The sequence below is a fragment of the Schistocerca gregaria genome, chromosome 3 (genome assembly GCF_023897955.1).
Source record: "Schistocerca gregaria isolate iqSchGreg1 chromosome 3, iqSchGreg1.2, whole genome shotgun sequence".
Classification (NCBI taxonomy): Eukaryota; Metazoa; Arthropoda; class Insecta; order Orthoptera; family Acrididae; genus Schistocerca; species Schistocerca gregaria.
The window spans coordinates 122930662-122950769 of NC_064922.1; the positions used below are offsets into that span (position 1 = coordinate 122930662).

The window sequence follows — 20108 nt, forward strand, 5'->3', positions numbered from 1 at the left end:
ACACAGCTCACACTATCATGAAGCCATCACCGGCTTGCACAGTGCCTTTTTGTTGACAACTTGGGTTGATGACTTCGTAGGGCCTGTGCCACTCTAACTGTACCATCAGCTCTTAGCAACCGATATCGGAAATCATCTGACCAGGCCTCGGTTTTTCGGTCGACTACCCATATGGTCACAATGCTAGGAGCGGTTCTGCGGGTGATGTCGTGCTGTTCAGCAGAGGCGCTTGCCTCGGTCATCTGCTGCCACAGCCCACAAGTGCCGCATTTCACTACACTGTCTTAAAGGGTATGGTTATCGTACGTCCCCCTTTGATTTCTGCGGATATTTCGTACAGTGCTGCTTGCCTGTTCGCACTGACAACTCTAAGCAAACGCCCCTGCTCTCGGTCGTCAAGTGAAGGCCGTCGTCCACTGCGTTGTCCGAGGTGAGAGGTAATGCCTGAAATTTTGTATTCTTTAGAACGCTCTTGGCATCGCGTGTCGCGTAATACGAAATTTCCTAATGATTTCTGAAATTAAATGTCTCGTGCCTCACGCTCTACCAACCACTCCGCGTTCAGAGTCTGTTAATCCATGCTGTTCGGCCAAATCACGTCGGAAATCTTTTCACATGAATCACCTGAGTACAAATAACAGCTCGCCAGTGCACTGTCCGTTTATACCTTACCAGTCTAAAGCCTGAATGACTATCATTCGGAGTGCGGATCGCTTCGAGGCGGGCAGGAAGTGAGTCCATGAGTTTCTGTAAGGTACCGAGAGGAATGCGGAACCATTCCGACCTCAGTGTCGCGGCCAGATGTGCCGGGTTCTCGGTTGAGGTTCCATGGAGCGAACAGCCCGATCGAGGTGGTGCCACAGATTGTCGACTGGGTATAAACCCGGGGTATTTGGTGACCAGGGGAGTACGGGCAAACTCATCCCGTTGCTCTCCGTACCGTGCACGTACACTGTGTGTTGCGTCATACGTTTAATTGTCCTGACGGTAGAAGCCATGAGTAGAGGGAAAACAATGTTGGGATGGAGACGGTCTCCAAGGATAGATGCGTCTCATGTTGATGTATTCTACCTTCCCAAATGACGAGGTCACGCAAGGAATATGCGCCAACCTGGACACTTCCGACGATTGATGCAGGGCGTTTGGTTTCCGGCGGTACTCCTCGTACGCGCCAAAGGTCATGTTTCCTACGGAACATAAAACGTGATTTAACTAAGAAGGCCTCCTGCCTTCACTCGGTAGACGTCCCCTTGCGCAAAGGCGTCCGCTTTTCAGCTTTCGTCGTCAATGAACAGTCAAGGTACTCGTTGGCCAGCAGTTGTTTGGGGTTTTCTGTACAAACTTGAAACAAATAAGGTTTGATCTCTTAGTGTATTATCAACCCTGAGGAAATCCGACGACATGATGTCAGACTGGGCAACATCAACTAAGTACCCACTTAAAACTTTGTTGCCGAACGATAAAACGATGGGAAATGCAGAGTTACATCAGCAACTTCGCTCCGAACTACGAGAGCAGCATGTAAATAATGAGTTGTTATTGATCTTCTCCAGGAGGAAGTAAGACTGACAATAATGAATTTATAGAGGAGGTAGAAGTGTTGCATAGGCTACTGCACCGAATTATGTCATGCATTACAGTATTATTAAACGAATGGCATTTGCACGGTCGAGTGATCAGAATCTGGATTATATCGAATATCATTATGCTAAAAAAAGGGGGAAGAAGACAAAGACCTAAGACAACCTAAATCTCACAGGCCGATTTTTTTGGCAAATGCCCTAGCCAAATTACAGGTAAAGTTTCAGCGCCGCCGCCTGAGGGACCACAGACAAGCAGTAGGCATAAGCCGCCAGAAGTACGGTTTCAGGGAAAGCGAATCTACCGAGGATGCGATAAACCATGCAATGAATATTGTGAACACCTCAGTCGTCTAGGATGTGATATACATAGTGATTGATATTGCTGGGGCGTTTGATAATTTGTGGTGGAAGGCTTTGTTCAAAAGACTGAGACAGATTGACTGTCCATTATGTCTCTATAACAGTCTTCGAGATTACTGTACAGACAGGCAGGTGCAGTTACAATGTCCTGGAAAGAAAAGTGAAAGACGTCAACCAAAAGCTGACCACAGGCTCTGCTTGTGATACAGAATTCTCGGATCTTAGAATAGAGCTATCACTGTACGAGCTTTAGAGTATTACAAACACGAGAGGCTGTATCACCTACGAAGACGACCTACTTACACAAGGGCTAAATTAGAGGATAACAGTAGGACAGTTCTTGAAAGAGTAAGAACTGGTATGTAGAAAATAAACTAACCATAGTAGCGCACAATACAGTCTATATTTTGCGAAAAGGAACATTATCAAGAAAGAGTAATCATACAATCAGAATAGACGACTAACTTGTAAAAGAAAAGGAGGTATAGGTGCCTTGGAATTTACATCGACGAAATCAAAACTTCTATACAAGTACAGAAATCATGTGACAGACAGGCATTAAAAACTCAAATAAAATAGCAACAATTGACCAAAGTAGTTTTCAGCTGCCACTAAGTGCAATAGACCGTACCACAAGGCAGTCTTACTAGTTACTGTTGACTACGGGTAGAGCGGGTGGGCTTGTAAAGCCAGAGAGGTAAGGGCGCCACAGGCTCTACGTCGAGCGCAGAGGAGTGTTCTGCTCCTGACAGCGCTGCTGGTAATTGAAGGCTTGCTACGTGTAGACCTATAGGTAAGAGGGAGGGGTGCAAGATATTGTCTCAAAAAGGGCGAATTCGATAATGTAAAGGAGATGCCGGGCACAAGAGCCGTACCGAATAAGGAAATAAAGGCAAGAAATCTGGGACAGGGCAGTAAAAGGGAGGAGAAGCTACTAGCTCCTTTCTGACATAAAACAAAGAACATACTTCCTTCCGACCAAGGGAGCTGTACTCTACTTTTCGGGACATGGTTGCGAGATGCCGGCTCGTTAGTAAAAATACGACAGTGCACCACGGACACTTGAGAATGTGGAGCGATCACATCGTCTTGGAGTGTGCCGTTAGACAAGCTGTTGCAGACCAGGAGAGGAATGCATACGGAAATGCAACAGTCTATAATATAATAAGGAATGAGCGACTGTGGCATAAACTGAACTCGCTCGCACTTAATATATCACCTTATGAACTGCAAGCCTAAACGGCTGAGAGACAACGAAAAGAGTTATGACATCATAACAACGAGACGCGACGCGGCTCAGCGTCCTCCTGCGACATCGTCCTGGAAGCAGTGGGGAGACGGGCCTCGGGGCGGACCAGGAAACACTCCCTGACCCCCTAACAGCCGTCCCTCTCCCGACCGCTGCACCATAGGTGGCGCAGCAGGACAGCCCCTGTTAATAATGAGTTGCACCTCACCTTAGCGCGCCAGGCGATAGCCGCCCAGACAAATGAGAGATCCAGTTTGCTTCTAGTACCAAGAATAACACTGTAGTAGAGTGTACGTAATGTAGTCCAGAATTGTACATTACAAAATTTACTATCCAACAATGCCGCATCCTGTAGTAGACGAGTAGCGCGTGGCCTCTGAATTCCGGAAGAACGGATATCTATGTGCCAGACGGCCAAATGCTGGAATACAGACTTTTTTAAGCTACTATTTGTTTTAATGTAGTTAGTCTTTGTAGGTTAATCCCACACTAAGTAGCATAATATTTAGTTTTTACTAACACATTTGAAATTATATTAAAATATATATCATTAAAATATACATGGTGTCAACAGCAATTGAGTGATTTATACCAACTAAATTAACGAACGACGGAGATAATCCCCCATGGTAAACAAAACGTGTTGGAAGACTGTTGCAGAACCAACGAAACACACATGCCAAATTCAAACGAACATAAAATCTCCAAGATTGGCGATTTAATAGAGAAGCTCGAAATTTAGCGCGGACTTCCATCGGGTTGCTTATAGTAGTATAAACAACGAAACTTTGTTTCGAAACCTGGCAGAAAATGCAAAGCGATTCTGGTCGTGTGTAAAGTAAGCTAGCAACAAGACAATCAATTTCTTCTCTGCGTAATAGCAATGGAAATACTATTGACGACAGTGCAGCCAAAGCAGAATTACTGAACACAGCCTTCCGAAATTCCTTCGCCAAAGAAGACGTAGTAAATATTTATGAATTCGAGTCAAGGACAGCTGACCACTTGAGTAACTTAAATCACTTAATAAAAGCAAGTCTCCCATTCCAAACGGTATACCAATTAGGTTCCTTTAAGAGCATGCTGATGCAGTAGCTCCATAGTTTACAATCATATACAACATGTCCGCAGCTTGTGGTCTTGCGGTAGCGTTCTTGCTTCCCGAACACGGTTCCAATGGCTCTGAGTACTATGTGACTTAACTTCTGAGGTCATCAGTCGCTTAGAACTTAGAACTAATTAAACCTAATTAGCGAAGAACATCACACACATCCATGCCCGAGGCAGGATTCGAATCTGCGACCGGAACGGTCGCTAGGTTCCAGACTGTAGCGCCTAGAACCGCACGGTCACTCCGGCCGGCTCCCCGAACACGGGGCCCCGAGTTCGATTCCCGGTGGGGTTAGGGATTTTCTCTGCCTCGTGATGACTGGGTGTTGTGTGTCTTTCATCATCATTGACTCGCAAGTCGCCGTAGTGGCGTTAAAGGACTTAAGTCCGGCGGCCGAACTTCCCCGCATGGGGCCTCCCGGCCAACAATGCCATACGCTCATTTCATTTCATTAGAACTTTTCGCTCGACTAAAGATCCGTACCCAAAGACTGGGAACTTGCACGAGTCATACCTATATTCAGGAAAGGTAGTAGGAGTAATCCACTAAATAACAGGCCCGTATTGTTAACGTCGATATGCAGAAGAACTGTAGAACGTATATGGTGTTGGAAAATTATGAATTATCTCCAAGAGAACGGTCTATTGACACATAGTCAACACGCATTTAGAAAACATTGATCTTGTGAAACACAACTAGCTCTTTACACCACGAAATGTTGAGTGCTATTGACAAGCGATTTCGAATTGAGTCCGTGTATCTAAATTTCCAGAAGGCTGTACCACACAAGCGACTTGTAGTGAAATTGCGTGCTTGTGGAATATCGACTCAGTTATGTGATTGGATTCGTGATTTCCTGTCAGAGATGTCATAGTTCGTAGTAATTATGAAAAAACATGCAGTAAAACACAAGTGATTTCTTGCGTTCCCCAACCTAATCTTGTAGGCTCCCTGTAGTTCCTTATCTACATGAATGACTTAGCAGACAATCTGAGCAGCCGTCTCAAGCTTTTTGCAGATGATGCTGATGTTTATCGTCTAGTAAAGTCATCAGAAGATCAAAACAAATTCCAAAACGGTACAGAAAGGGTGTCTGGATGGTGCAAAAATTGGCAGCTGACTCTACATAACGAAAAGTGTGAGGTCATCCGTACGAGTGCCAAAGTGAGCCCGTTAAACTTCGGTTACGCCACAAATCAGTGAAATGTAAAGGCCATAAATTCAAATAAATACCTATGAATTACAATTAAAAACAACTGAAATTGGAAACAAGAGATAGAAAACGTTGTGGCGAAGGCGTATCAAAGACTGCGGTTTAGTGACAGGACACTTAGAAAATGTAACAGATCTACTAAGGAGACTGCCTACACTACGCTTGTCTGTCCTCTTTTAGAATACTGCTGCGCGTTGTGGGATCCTTACCGGATAGGTTAAACGGAGTACTTTGGGGAAATTCAAACAAGGGCAGCACGTTTTGTATTATCGCGAAATAGAGAGTGTCATTGACAACATACAGGTTTTCGGTTGGACATTATAAAGCCGGCCGGGGTGGTCGAGCGGTTCTACGCACTACAGACTGGAACCGCGCGACTGCTAAGGTCGCACATTCGAATCCTGTTTGGGGCATGGATGTGTGTGTGATGTCCTTAGGTTAGTTAGGTTTAAGTACTTCTAAGTTCTAGGGGACCGATGAACTCAGAAGTTAAGTCCCATAGTGCTCACAGCCATTTTGACATTATAAAATAAAGGCGTGTCTCGTTTCGGCGGAACCTTCTCACGAAATTTAAATCACCAACTCACTCCTCCGAGTGTGAAAACATTTTGTTGACGCTGACCTACGTAGGTAGAAAGGATCTTCACAATAAAATAACGGAAATCAGAGCTCACTCAATAACCTATAGGTCTTCATTTTTTCCCAGCGCTGTTCGAGACTACAGTAATAAAGAATTATTGCGAAGATGGTTCAATGAACCCTGCCAGGCACTTAACTGTGATTTGCGGAGTATCCACGCGGATGAAGATGTACTTTATTCATCCCAATTCATGTGCAATTTTCGGTCTGTTCTTTTATATAGAGTACAGACTAAGAGGAAGTAGAAAATAAATGAATACTAGTATTGTGGTCTATCGTCAGATCAGCCACAGATCGCCGTTTATTGTGCATCACAGAGCGAGCAAAGCTTTGACTTCCACGTTATGGGCTGCTGTGCGAACGTCCAACACGCTGTCGCCTGCCCGCGGCTTCAGCTTCCTTCAACCACATTCTACGAGTGCAGATGTTCACGACACTAGTTCGCCAAGAGGCGACCAGTTACGCCGTTTCCGAAATGCTCCTCCAATACGGCGGGCCATGACGCTCTGCCCATTATCAAATCCCTCTTTACCAGGTGATTTCGTCACGTGCTCAAAAAAGCGTCGCGGTCATCAGTGTACATTGAGTCTGAACAGCGCCACCTCATCAGTATGGGCGCTGATGGCACGGCCATACTACCCGATAGCCCATTCAGCGGCTGGTGTGAGGCACTGCGGACGCCAGCTGCATGCCAAGGCGTACAGCTGAAGGTGAGTAACTTGGTCTATTCTTGGCACCGCAGGCGCATTAGTGACCACCACACTGCTGACATAACACGCCAGCTCGAAGTCAACATTGCTTCTACGTTTACGACTACAGGCAGCGCTCAGATCCTAATCTACAGAAATATTAGTTGTAATACTTCTGGATTTACAGCCATCATATTCGGCTACAGGAGGGTCTTATTAGAGCAGTTGAGAAGGCAGTTGTGGAAAGATGAGATAATGTGGTGTATGGTGCCTATGACAGGTGGTTTGTTCGGTACGGGTATCATGCGAAAGACAGCCGTTATTGTGGTCCTCGTCTGCGATTGTCTGTCGCGTTCGGAAGTAGCGCGTCAAAATGATAAAATTCTGTTACTAATATCAGAGAAACTAAACCGTGTATATACTTGCATTTCACGTAAAATCATCTCTCAATAGCAGACTATCACTCCATTATTTCAAAAGTGTTAAAAACCAGCAGGATAATAAGCAACAATTACACGAAAAGGCGGACGAAGGACTTCGGAGATCCTCGGATCGCGCCCAACTTGGGTGGCGGGTGAAGTGGTTCGTCTGTAAGATCGGATTTGGTTCGGCAGTCATGGAAGACAGACATGTTGTCTGCCTTAGTCGGTATCAGTTAAGGATTTAATAGGCAATGTCTGGTTATTTGTTTGTGTAATTCAGAACAATTTGATAGTAAAGCGGCTCCGGAGTCATCTTGTGTAGTTCAGTTGTAATCCGCCAGGAAGTTTAATATCACCTTACACTCAGCTGCAGAGTGAAAATTTCAGTCTGGAATTTGACAGTAATTACGAAAATACGCAATTCATTTTATGAATATGTGAAGACTAGAAGTTACATGATTCATAAACTGGAATAATTGTGCAATTTTTGGCTTTTTGCAAATAAAAAGCCAGTGGTATCCCATATAAACAAACCAATTGAAAATTTAATTGTTCTTACCATTTCAGTTCGTCACAAAGAGTTTATTACAGCCTCAGGTTTACGGAATCAGGACCTACGTGCTGCTTTCTCCGCAGGGGATAACAACTATAGGACACTGTAGGTTGATGAGCATCAAACAGAACCCATCCATACCACTCAGGGCGTACTGTACAGGTTCTACCCAACTCTCCCTATATTTCCTCGTATTGTAGCACTGCTACACAACAGTCGTGTCCGCCGCTAACAAAGTAAACCAGGTGAACACTGTGCCTCTCGATCAACAGGTAGGCGCTTCCTTCCGTTGCTTCCCTGGCGCAGCATATCTACGTAACCAAACCCGCTATCCCAGAACTCAAAACCACTTGTAGGTTGCGTGTCTTACGGCGTCCAAGGGCAACAGAAGTTTAACTTTCAACTTTTCGTATACTTATTGTCCGATCTAAAAAAAATTGAAATGGTGTCATAACCTACTCATTTAGAGATAAAATCTTATATTAAACGTTTAACACGATGCAGCGAGTATTAAAGTTAGAGACTGTGTATACGCGTCTTGAGGCAGCCCAGTCTCTGTGCGCAAATTGCCCGGAATTCATTCATTCAGTATTTGAGAATGAGAGCACTTCAGCGACTTCCAACGAATTTTACACAATGTGTCAAACCTTTGTGGGACTTCTTCTCGGTGGGAGCCTCTCCACCAAATGATGATAAGAAAAAAGAATTAACACGTACAGTTAAGCTGTTCATGCAGTAAAACATCAGCATCAGTAATGACGTTTCAACTTATTACTGAATTACTATTAACGCTATTTGCAGCCCGCTTTTCAGCCAGCACACACCTATAGAATGTACCTGATAAATCATATCGTTGTACAACACCGTAATTCACTACTTAAGACGTCATAAACATGACATACTCGAAAAACTGGTTCTTGCTTATAATGGGGCGCAAATTACCCAGATTATATTCGTCCAGTGTTTCATAATGAGAGCACTTAAGCGGCTTCCAACGAATGGAAATTTCGTCGATAAATGACGTCATGCGGACCGTGACTGCTGATAAATGAAGGGTGTTCCAGAAATGTTGCGACAAATCTTGACTGGTTGTACAGATTGTCTTCAGGGACAAAATCGAGGATAGAAACCCCTGTCCGAAAACGTCATCGAGCGACGCTACAGAGCGTCAGAGTTATAGGCGCCAGTGCCTGCCAATAGGCTGCATCTTCGGCTGTGAACTTGACATAAACGCTGACGGACCGTAGGTGAAACCACAGAACATCAAGAAACAGAAGCCAACCCTTGTGTTAAAAGAGGCAAACAGGGACTGATAGCAGCGCCTCTACTGGTTTTGAGATGAACTAAGAAAGAATAAGCATTGCAGGTTGCATCCCTCCTAGCTTATACAGGGTAAGTCACCTAACGTTACCGCTGCATATATTTCGTAAACCACATCAAATACTGACGAACTGATCCCACAGACCGAACGTGAGAAGAGGGGCTAGTGTAATTGGTTAATACAAACCATAAAAAAAGCACGGAAGTATGTTTTTTAACACAAAACCACGTTTTTTTAAATGGAACCCCGTTAGTTTTGTGAGCACATCTGAACATATAAACAAATACGTAATCAGTGCCGTTTGTGGCATTGTAAAATGTTAATTACATCCGGAGATATTGTAACCTAAAGTTGACGCTTGTGTACCACTCCTCCGCTGTTCGATCGTGTGTATCGGAGAGCACCGAATTACGTAGGGATCCAAAGGGAACGGTGATGGACCTTAGGTACAGAAGAGACTGGAACAGCATATTACGGCCACATGCTAACACCTTTTTATTGGTATTTTTCACTGACGCATATGTACATTACCGTGAGGGGCGAGGTACACGTACACACGTGGTTTCCGTTTTCAATTACGGAGTGGACTAGAGTGTGTCCCGACATGTCAGGCCAATAGATTTTCAATGTGGTGGCCATCATTTGCTAACCGCAATTGCAACCTCTGGCGTAATGAATGTCGTACACGCCGCAGTACATCTGGTGTAATGTCGCCGCAGGCTGCCAAAATACGTTGTTTCATATCCTCTTGGGTTGTAGGCAAATCACGGTACACATTCTCCTTTAACGCACCCCACAGAAAGAGGTGTAACATCAGGAGAACGGGCTAGCCAATTTATGCGTCCTCCACGTCCTATGAAACGCCCGTCGAACATCCTGTCAACGGTCAGCCTAGTGTTAATTGCGGAATGTGCCGGTGCACCATCATGCTGATACCACATACGTAGACGCGTTTCCAGTGGGACATTTTCGAGCAACGTTGGCAGATCATACTGTAGAAACGCGATGTATGTTGCACCTGTTTGGGTCCCTACAATGAAGTGAGGACCAATGAGGTGGTCGCCAATGATTCCGCACCATACATTTACAGTCCACGGTTGCTGTCGCTCTACCTGTCTGAGCCAGCGAGGATTGTCCACGGACCAGTAATGCATGTTCCGTAGTTTCACTGCCCCGTGCTTTGTGAAACCCGCTTCATCGATAAACAGGTACAACTGCAACGCATTCTCTGTTAATGCCCATTGACAGAATGTCACTCAATGATTAAAGTCATCACCATGTAATTGCTGATGTAGCGACACTTGAAACGGGTGAACGCGGTGACGATGCAGTATGCGCATGACATTACTTTGACTCAGTCCACGGGCTCTCGCAATTTCCCTGTACTCATGTGTGGGTTCATGGCAACAGCAACTAACACACCAATTGCACCCGCTTCTCCTGTGACGGGCCTGTTACGGACCCGTTTGCGTGCTACGACCATACCTGTTGCATACAGTTGGCGGTAGATGTTTTGCAACGTGCGACTCTCTGTCCGGGTACCGTTCTGCATACACCGTGCAGGCTTCAGCTGCATTTCGTCGACACTCGCCATAGATGAGTACCATCTCCGCCTTTTCAGAGTTCGAATACACCATGGTCACAGTTCCTCCAACACTGCACTATCACAGACATCTGGTAACACGGTGTACTACCGTTGGTCTGCGTGCTGAGACGAGTGCAGAATAACAATGGCAGCAAGCGCTACATGCGGACACTGTGACAGCGAGACCAAACCATAACAGTGCACTACAGCCACACTCGTAAACACGGTCGTCATCGTAAACATGTCCCTGCAGATGCTGCTCGCCGACCGTGGCCCGTGTTTGTTACAACACGCAACTGAACGTCGCAGGTTTCAAGCGTCAACTTTAGGTTACAATATCTCCGGATGTAATTAACATTTTACAATGCAACAAACGGCACTGATTACGTATTTGTTTATATGTTCAGATGTGCTAACAAAACTAACGTGGTTCCATTTAAAAAAAAAACGTGGGTTTGTGATAAAAAAACACACTTCCGTGCATTTTTGTATGCTTTGTATTAAACAATTACACTAGCCCCTCTCCTCACGTTTGGTCTGTGGAATCGGTTCGTCAGTATTTGATGTGGTTTACGAAACATATCCAGCGGTAACGTTAAGGGACTCACCCTGTATATGTTGTAGGTTTTTTTTTCTTTTAATTTTCTTATCTGAGTTTTCTGGGAGTGCTGTGTATTTTGGCCAGCATCATAATAAGATAATTGAAACACATCTATAGCACATTGCCCTACAGAGGTGACAAACCTATTATTCAAGAATATCTGTAGTACAATTTAGCTGCTACAATTTTATTTAGCTTCAGTTATTTACACTACAAGCTTGTTTAAACCTACTGTCAGCTTCAAGTGTTGCGTTTAGTTCTTGTGATGCACAAAACATCCTGGAGCTCTTACATGTTGAAACAAATCAATGTGAGCAGCGATTATCAGATGCAAACGTCAAAAATAGACTTACAAACTGACGCACTTATATTGATTTCCATCAAGGTATAAAGGCTCAAGGACGTTTTTTGCTTCATAAGAACTAGACGCATCACTTGAAAGTAAGTCGAAACAAGTTTGTAATACATACATACGTACATATATATATATATATATATATATATATATATATATATATATATATATATATATATATATATCAGAAATATAGTAAGAAGGTAGTCTAATATGATATACAAAATACGCAACTCACAAAGCAAATTTAAACATAGTTATCAGCTTACTTGTTTTCAGATTATGGATTGGACGTCCTATCATCCCCAGCCATGTTATAATAATTTCGACGAATTAGCGACGAAAGGCAAAATTTGAAACAGGCGGCATGAAGAAGGTCATAAAAGATGGGCATCCCTAAGAGAAGACTAATGAAGTTGTAAAACCAGGAAAAGGGACCTAAAGATGAATGACGATATTAAATCGGAGTCGCTATCAAAAGAATGGACGTGAGGGAAAGCACCACAAAAAGGCGCCATAGAGTAGACTACAATCAATAAATGGATGAGAGAGGCAAAGCAATTAAATCGGGGTTTTCCGGAACGCTTGTGACGCAAAAAAAAAAAAGGTTCAAATGGCTCTGAGCACTATGGGACTTAACATTTGAGGTCATCAGTCCCCTAGAACTTAGAACTACTTAACCTAACTAACATAAGGTAATCAAACACATCCATGCCCGAGGCAGGCTTCGAACCTGCGACCGTAACGGTCTGGCGGTTCCAGACCGCAGCGCTTAGGCTTGTGATGCACGTCAGTGAAAACAGTCACTGGCAGCTGCCAATAGAATAGTGAGTGCGTGCGTGAATGACACGTAAACAACAGAAGAGACAGACAGAGCGTAAAATTGTGATTAACCTGCATAAGAACTGTGTTAAAAGTGCAGTAAAATTATTTACAACATAACAATTTCTACTAAGTACACTGTAGACAATCATACTTCGACAGTGTATTATAATGCTTCAATGCAGTTTGAGTATTTAGTATACATTCTGCATGACAGTACCTATTACGCTAAATCTCAGTGTCTTCTAATATATTTAGATTATGGCGTTCGACATTGCGACGTACAATTTTTAAGTTATTTGATAAACTAGTGACTATATGAAAGTTCCTGGCAGATTAAAACAGTGTGCTGGACTTAGACTCGAACTCGGGACCTTTGCCTTTCGCGGGCAAGTGCTCTACTCGAGTTCGAATCTTGGTCCGGCACACAGTTTTGATCTGCCAGGAGGTTTCATATGAGTGCACGCTCCGCTGCAGAGTGAAAACCTCATTCTAGTAACTGCATGGTTTTGTTCTTATGTATGAGTACTTAACGCTGATCTGGAATTTGTCAAATTATGTGCTTTCTGAATCTCATCTGGAAACTCTTACCGGTCTGTCCTATGTATTGGATCGGGCAGTTGTCGCAGCTAATTCGGTATACGCCGGTAGGGGAAAATTTGGGAATTGCGGAGGGCTTCCTATGTCTACACATGAGCCTACTTTATTGAAAATGAAAAACGTTGGAGCTCCATATTTCCATCTCAAAGAAGAACCAATCCTATTAGAAACCTTGCCGAGAGACGGATATCTATGATAACAGGCTTCACATTTATCTTAAGCTTTCTCAGTACTTATCAGTTTGTTAGAATTGCTATTGTGTAAGGGAGGCCCCAACTTTTAAAAAATACTTTTATTTGTATGTACCTGAACATGCAGCTCTAACGTTGTGAAGCAGCTAGCACTGTTAAAGAATTAAACAACAGCCGTTTGCGGTTTATTTTTCCAGTATGTATCCACTAGACGTTGTGCAAACTGATTTGAGCAATAAATGAAATGATTTTTGTTCCTCGCTCTCTCTACACACAGCAGTTAAGAGCCATTAGAAAGCTTTGCCCTAAACTATTTCACTTTAACAAGTGAATTCTGCAGGAATTCTACGAATCTGTTAAGCTGCTTTCAAAGGTTATGTAAGAGTCTAAATTCTTTTCACATTAATAATAACTCACAAATATAGTACCCGTCTGCTTAGCCGAGGTCGCTAACGCACACCTTTGCTATGGCGTTCGATTCTGTGGTAAGCCAGTTCGAATGGTGGTGGTAGAAGACATTTTCTGCCCCATTATTTATCCGACAAGGGGAAAGTCACGGTATAAAGTCGCTGATGACCTGTGGCTGGCCACTGCCCTTCATTCATTCTTTGCACTGTCTCAGGGAGTGAGGACATGTGGCAGTGTTGATCGTGGCCCGTCCTTCAAATAGGGACGTTAAGCCCGGCTGTACCTCGATGCCGACACCAGCAATCAGAACGCTCCCGTGTCCCATCATCCCAAAACGCAAGAATGACAAAGTTAACACAATCCACTGCAGTTCTCCGACAAGGAACAGATAAACCCAAGACACATCTTTTAGACAAAGCGTGAGGATGGCTCACTCTGCACGACGAAAGAAAAGCCTTTCTGATTAAGCACTTATGTACCCGTCGCGGTCTCATGGCCAACTATGCCACACAACTGTATCTTTCTTGTAAACATGTAACTATGTAACGTTATTATAGTGTACGTAATCGGAAACTGAGACATCTACATCGTTATTCCCTACCGTCCCTAAACTGACTGCCATATTTCTTATACCCTAGGTGGCTTAAATGAAAATAGCTTGCTGCAGCTAGTGTGCGAGATAAACACGGATAGGCCGTCGGGATATGATACGTGTATTAATATTCCGCCTAGTACCAGACCGCGGGGAAAGAATGGACTACAAGCGTACTTGGATGGAGCCACGCTACGCTAATAAATAAAACATTTAGAAATTAACCAAGGAAATGCATTCTGAAATCAGCACAGAACAAGGTACTCTTAACTGAGGGCAGCCATCCACTGATATAAAACGAACGACACTGACATTGAACGGTTTTGACCAATAACTACAAACGTTTAGCTTGAGAACAGTTAGAGAGCTCATACGCAAGCATGGGGACTAGGTTTGAGCAGAAAAGTGGAACCAGGTTTCGGCATTTTATGACATTTTCAAGCATTTGCTAAATGCAAAGACCACATAAAATCTCAAATATGTAGAACGTCGTAAAAAATGAACGTAAATTGGTGTATAACTGCGAAATAGGTACGTATATTTCATGTCTCTAACATATATTGCAGAACTATTAACATGTTGTCCTGCTCAAAGTTAGCCATAACTTAAGAAAAAAAATTGGTTTCCTACGAAATGCCATATGTAAAACCACCATCTTGCAACAGATCAGTAAATAATCGTGGAAGCACGTCATATTTACGAAAAACAGTGGACTGTGCCTCGAGTGTCATGTGTTCTTTAGACCTTGGACATACCACCCATCCCCCCCCCCCTTAACCCCCCCCCTCCTCCCTGCCCTAGACTACTGATCTCTCTCTGTCTCATTCTCTCAATCCCTTCCCTCCGCACTGTCAGCATTACTGTACCAATCTAATCTAATTATACATCATACTCTCTTGTCCCCCTCCTTCCACTTCGAGTCATCAACCACTCCCCTATGAGTAGGTCCGTTGAAGTTTCCTGCCCCTCCGCCCACCTCCCTCCTACTTTCTCCCACCTATTCTTTCTCATTTTGATTTTTTCTGCTTCAACATTTAATCAAATATGCATTCATATCCCTACTGTCATTTTATTCAACTCCCCTCCTCATCCCCTAACACTGCTTTCCCCAGTTCTCCATCTAGGTATTGTCCTTTGACATTGCCGCCCACCCCCCCGTATTTGATTCCAAACCCATCTCTTTCTCTCTTAATTACACTGCTAAGCGTATTAATTTTCTTAATATGTAAGTCTTAGCTTAACAATGTATATTCTTGTACCTCTCCAATCCCTCTTCAGCCTTCCATCTACTCCTCTCCATCGCGTTAACTCTTTAACTTTGGTATTTTGTATTATCAATGACACTTACTTTATTTTTATATGTTATTCACTGTCTTTGCATTTTATTTCGTGTTGTTCCTTTTATACTTCGTTTTCTCACCCACCTTACTGTAGGATCATTTACAGTTGTTGATGATCTGATGTATACATGTTTATTGCAAAGATGATGTTTCTCAGTGCCACCTCAGATCATTATATATAGTCTGAAGATATTTAACATGTAGTATATCCATGTCATTTTAGGATTCAGTTGTTCTATTACTCATACTCTATGATTTCAATGTCATTACGTTTGAAGGCCATGCGCTCATATTTTATTTACATCTGTTACAAAATGGTGGTTTTACGTCTGGCATTTATTAATTTATAGCCAAATCTGAGCTTTACCACATGTTAAGCAACCTGCAATATATGTCAAAGACATAAAACCTAACTACACCTCTGAGATTTAACGCGGTCTTATTGTATGCAATTTTTGCTTTTAGAAAATACTTGAAAATAGCTTAAAAGGCCGAAACTTAGGTTGTACTTGAACAAACAACAAAACAGTCAAATGGCGGTGTATTCCTTTTAAAAATATTGTATCACTGTTGCTCAGCAATATCAAAAAGAGGAGAAATTGCAGACTTTGAAGCACCTTACGGCATGACTGTCGCTGCTGTTTCCGTAGTATCACCAAATACCCACGATCGAAGCTGAGCGTAATTACAAGACGGTGCCCGAAGTGAAGAGCCGTTAAACTGTAGAGTAGCGTGGCAGAGCGGTCATGGGCGAGACTGAACCTTGTGGTCCCCCAGAGACGGTGTTCCAGAATGCCTGGGGCGGCGGTGCTCAGGGGTTTTGTTAGCTGGCCGGAACCGCACACCAGTGTACCTACGGCTGAGAAAAATAGTTCAGGCGTCAACCTGGTGGGTGGTCAAGAGGCTAGCTGTTCACCAGCTGGGCCACAGAACTGGCAGCATCCGCTTTACACCAGGGGTTTCGTAATCAGGTGCAGCCTCGGCCGCTGGAAAGCAGGGCTTTTCTGTATTCATTGGCAACTCAACCTGCAAATGCTCCGCTTGAACTTTAGTCTTTTTAACGGCCGCGCCCGAATTGGACAAATTATTAGTTCTTCTCACAATTATGGCAGCCTAAATTTATTTATAGATTCCATTTCCTCTGTATCTAGAAAATCATCATCATAAGGTGTCTTTTCTTTCTTTAATTAATTTAATGCCCTAATTCACGACTGAACGGTGATCTTTTCCACCGTGTACAAATTTCAGGGATCGATGAGATGATACGGATCAAAAATGGTGTCAAGAACTCATGTCCGGAAATGCATGGTGGACGACAATTCCATGCTACTGGACCCCCTCATTCGATCCATCGACTACGGAAGATAAGAATGAGATGCGTCAGGACATTAACGGCGAAATGGACTGGAGCACCATAATGCAGCAACCATATAACCCGTTGAATCATCAATGCCACTTCTTCCAGCAGGGGAGGCAAAGTCACCCGCAATGAACGCCGATAGTTCCGCCCGTTTAGGCGAAGTGGAATGAAGGCTAATCCCATAATAAGGTCGACAAATATGCTGACCCACACACTCCGGCTGAACCGATGCTGGTGATTCGCTGTAACCATACCATTGTGGTTCTGTCTACCATCTCACAGATGACTGTTCTGAAAGTTGAAGATACCAGTCCACGTAAAGGTGGCAGCATCTGTGAATAGGAGGATGAGACAGATCCAGGTTGCTTGGTGTAGAAACTCATGACAGAACCGTTCCCAATGAGGAAAATCTACCGCTAGTAAGCGCTCCATACGCTGTAAGAGATAAGGGTAGTAACAGTTGTCACGGAGAATGCTCCACACGGTCGCCTGGCCTACCCTGTATTGCCAGGCCAACTGCCTGGTACTGACATGACGGTCGCCTTTCGCAGTGTCAAACATGTTCTTCTCCAGGTGTGGTATCCGAACATTTCGGTTACGTCCTTCACGATTCCCTGCTTTCTCAAACGATCCTGTCTCACACAAACGACGAAACACTGTTGAAAACACTGAATGCTGTGGTGGGTGTCGGCGGCGAAGGGTCTCCTGATACAGCCTGGCTGCCCGCCGCCCGTTGCCTCTCGTATTTCAATAAGTGAACACTATTCGAATATGGAACCACTGTGCGCAACGCTGTATCATGTTCACTACAAGGTGAGTCTGCAAGAGATGTGAATCGACACACTCCAGTTACTACGGCAGGAGAGTGCGCTAGTTCATGACGTATGAGGAACAGTACTGCCAAATAGGAGGAAACCATGAGTAGTATAACTGTGGCTGCATGATAAAGCGCGTATTAGACCGCAGTCTCTTTAACAAAGTATGATTGAATAAATGGTTCGTAAGACGGAAACCATGCACTTCTGAACATAAAATAATTAGACGTTTTTTGTTCCGTATCCTCTCATCGATCAATCTATTGTACACAGTGGAAAAAATCACCCTGCATAAGTCTTTATCAAATTGATACGCAAATAATAGATTGAGGAACGCTTTGTTCCTCTTCAAGAGGTCCAGAATCCATCACCTAATTTCATATTCATTAATATCATCCTTCGTTTCAGGCCTTACACGGCCGGCCACGTGCTCGTCGTGGCACGTGGCATTCTTGGGACGCTTCGTAACACAATGTGCTGTAGTTGGTGACTGCAGTTGCAGTACATAACAATTACGAGAGGCTACAAGGGAACGAGAACGTTAGATTATAATGTGATGAAAACGTCTCAAAAATTTCAATGAACATCACTATCTAACCCACCCCTCGTTTTTCGTTACGACTTGGAAGTGTGAACTGCCTGCTTTATTCCCTACTACGGGATCTGAGTTTTAGAGTTATTTCGCTCTCCCGGCTGAGGGCTGTCTTAATACTCTACAGTTATTAACCCTAGAAATTTCAAATGAACTCGACTGTACCAGTGCTGGCATCAGCCACGCCTCTCCTTCATGGGAACGACTTCTGCATTATCATTTCCGTCAATACGACACGAATTTTCCTGTCATGTGGAGTGCCACAAAAAGAGATGACGTCACTAAGTTATTTGAGAAACGATACAAGGTTTCGAAATGGGTTGCTACAGAAGAATGCTGAAGATTAGTTTGGTAGATCACATAACAAATGAGGAGGTATTGAATACGATTGGGGAGGAGGAGTTTGTGACACAACTTGACTAGAAGAAGGGATCGGTCGGTAGGACATGTTCTGAGGCATCAAGGGATCACCAATTTAGCATTGGAGGGTAAACATCGTAGTGGGAGACGAAGATATGAATACACTAATCCGATTCAGAAGGATGTAGGTTGCAGTAGGTACTGTGAGATGAAGAAGCTAGCACAGTATAGAGTAACACGGAGAGCTGCATCAAACCAGTCTCAGGACTGAAGACCACAACAACAAGATGGTCTCCTGTAGAACGTAAAACCGTCGCCGTGTAACCACACGAATTTCTTTGACTGGTTTTAAGTATTATTTGCCTGCGTTCTTTGAAATGCCCTGCTAAACCCGCAGGACAGGACAGGCAAAGCAGCTGGAAAAGCAGCAACTCAGGCACACAAGTAATTGAAACTAACTGTGGTGTGCGTACTGTAAGACCTTCGGTACACACATCATCAGATTATTTGACTTGTCGCTCTAACGAAGTAGGCGAGTGTCAGCAATATGTCTCGTGGTCTTATCGTGGCGTGTTTACCTTCTGCCGTTAGGTCAGACGATAGAAATGCCACTTGCACGCTTAGAGTAGCAGATTGACAGTGACCAACTTTAAACAAACTTGATTAATTTTCACACACATTTATTAATATAATAACAATCATAAACCTTACTTAACTTGGTTCAGGATGCTATTTACAATTGACAATCTGAGGTTCGTTTGGTCTTGGTACGTTAATCTTATTCTCACATATCTCTCATACTTGACAAAGTGTCTATACATTTCTCTTCATGGCTATGTACAGGAATATGATAATCTTATTAGGCGCAGACTGAAACTTGACTATAGACTGGTGGACATTCTAATGTAGACTGGTACAAACAGGCGCAAATACATGCAGACTCGTACAGACTAATGCAGACTGACTAATCGGAGGTCTGTACACTCGTTATAATACCTCGCGCGTTCAGGTATCACTGCGCGAGTGTGATCCGCGAGGAGAAAAGGTTCTACTTTAGCAGAATTGTCATTGGCTGCGTTACATATTAATACGCGGATCGGCGGAAGCAGAATTTGACCCGTCTCTATGACAGCGCCATCTCGTAGTGTGGAGACGGACGAGCGCTGCCCCTGCGCTGTTGTGCTTAACGGGGCGCGCTCTAGTGGGAAAGTTGTGTACGTGCTGCTTACGCGGAACTATGTACGCAATACTAACATAACGGTAAAAACAGGGTGCTACGTAGTAGATGGCATGAACACGAGCCACGCACTGTTCAACCTCCCCTCCTTCAAACATCAACCTGTGCGT

The 20108-nt window shown here is 43.8% G+C and overlaps 1 protein-coding gene across 3 annotated transcripts in view; it reads left to right on the forward strand.

Annotated features, from left to right (window-relative positions):
• LOC126355690 (calcitonin gene-related peptide type 1 receptor-like) overlaps positions 1–20108 on the forward strand; it is a 1110235-nt gene that overhangs the window by 462650 nt on the left and 627477 nt on the right. The gene's annotated exons all lie outside the window — the stretch shown is intronic.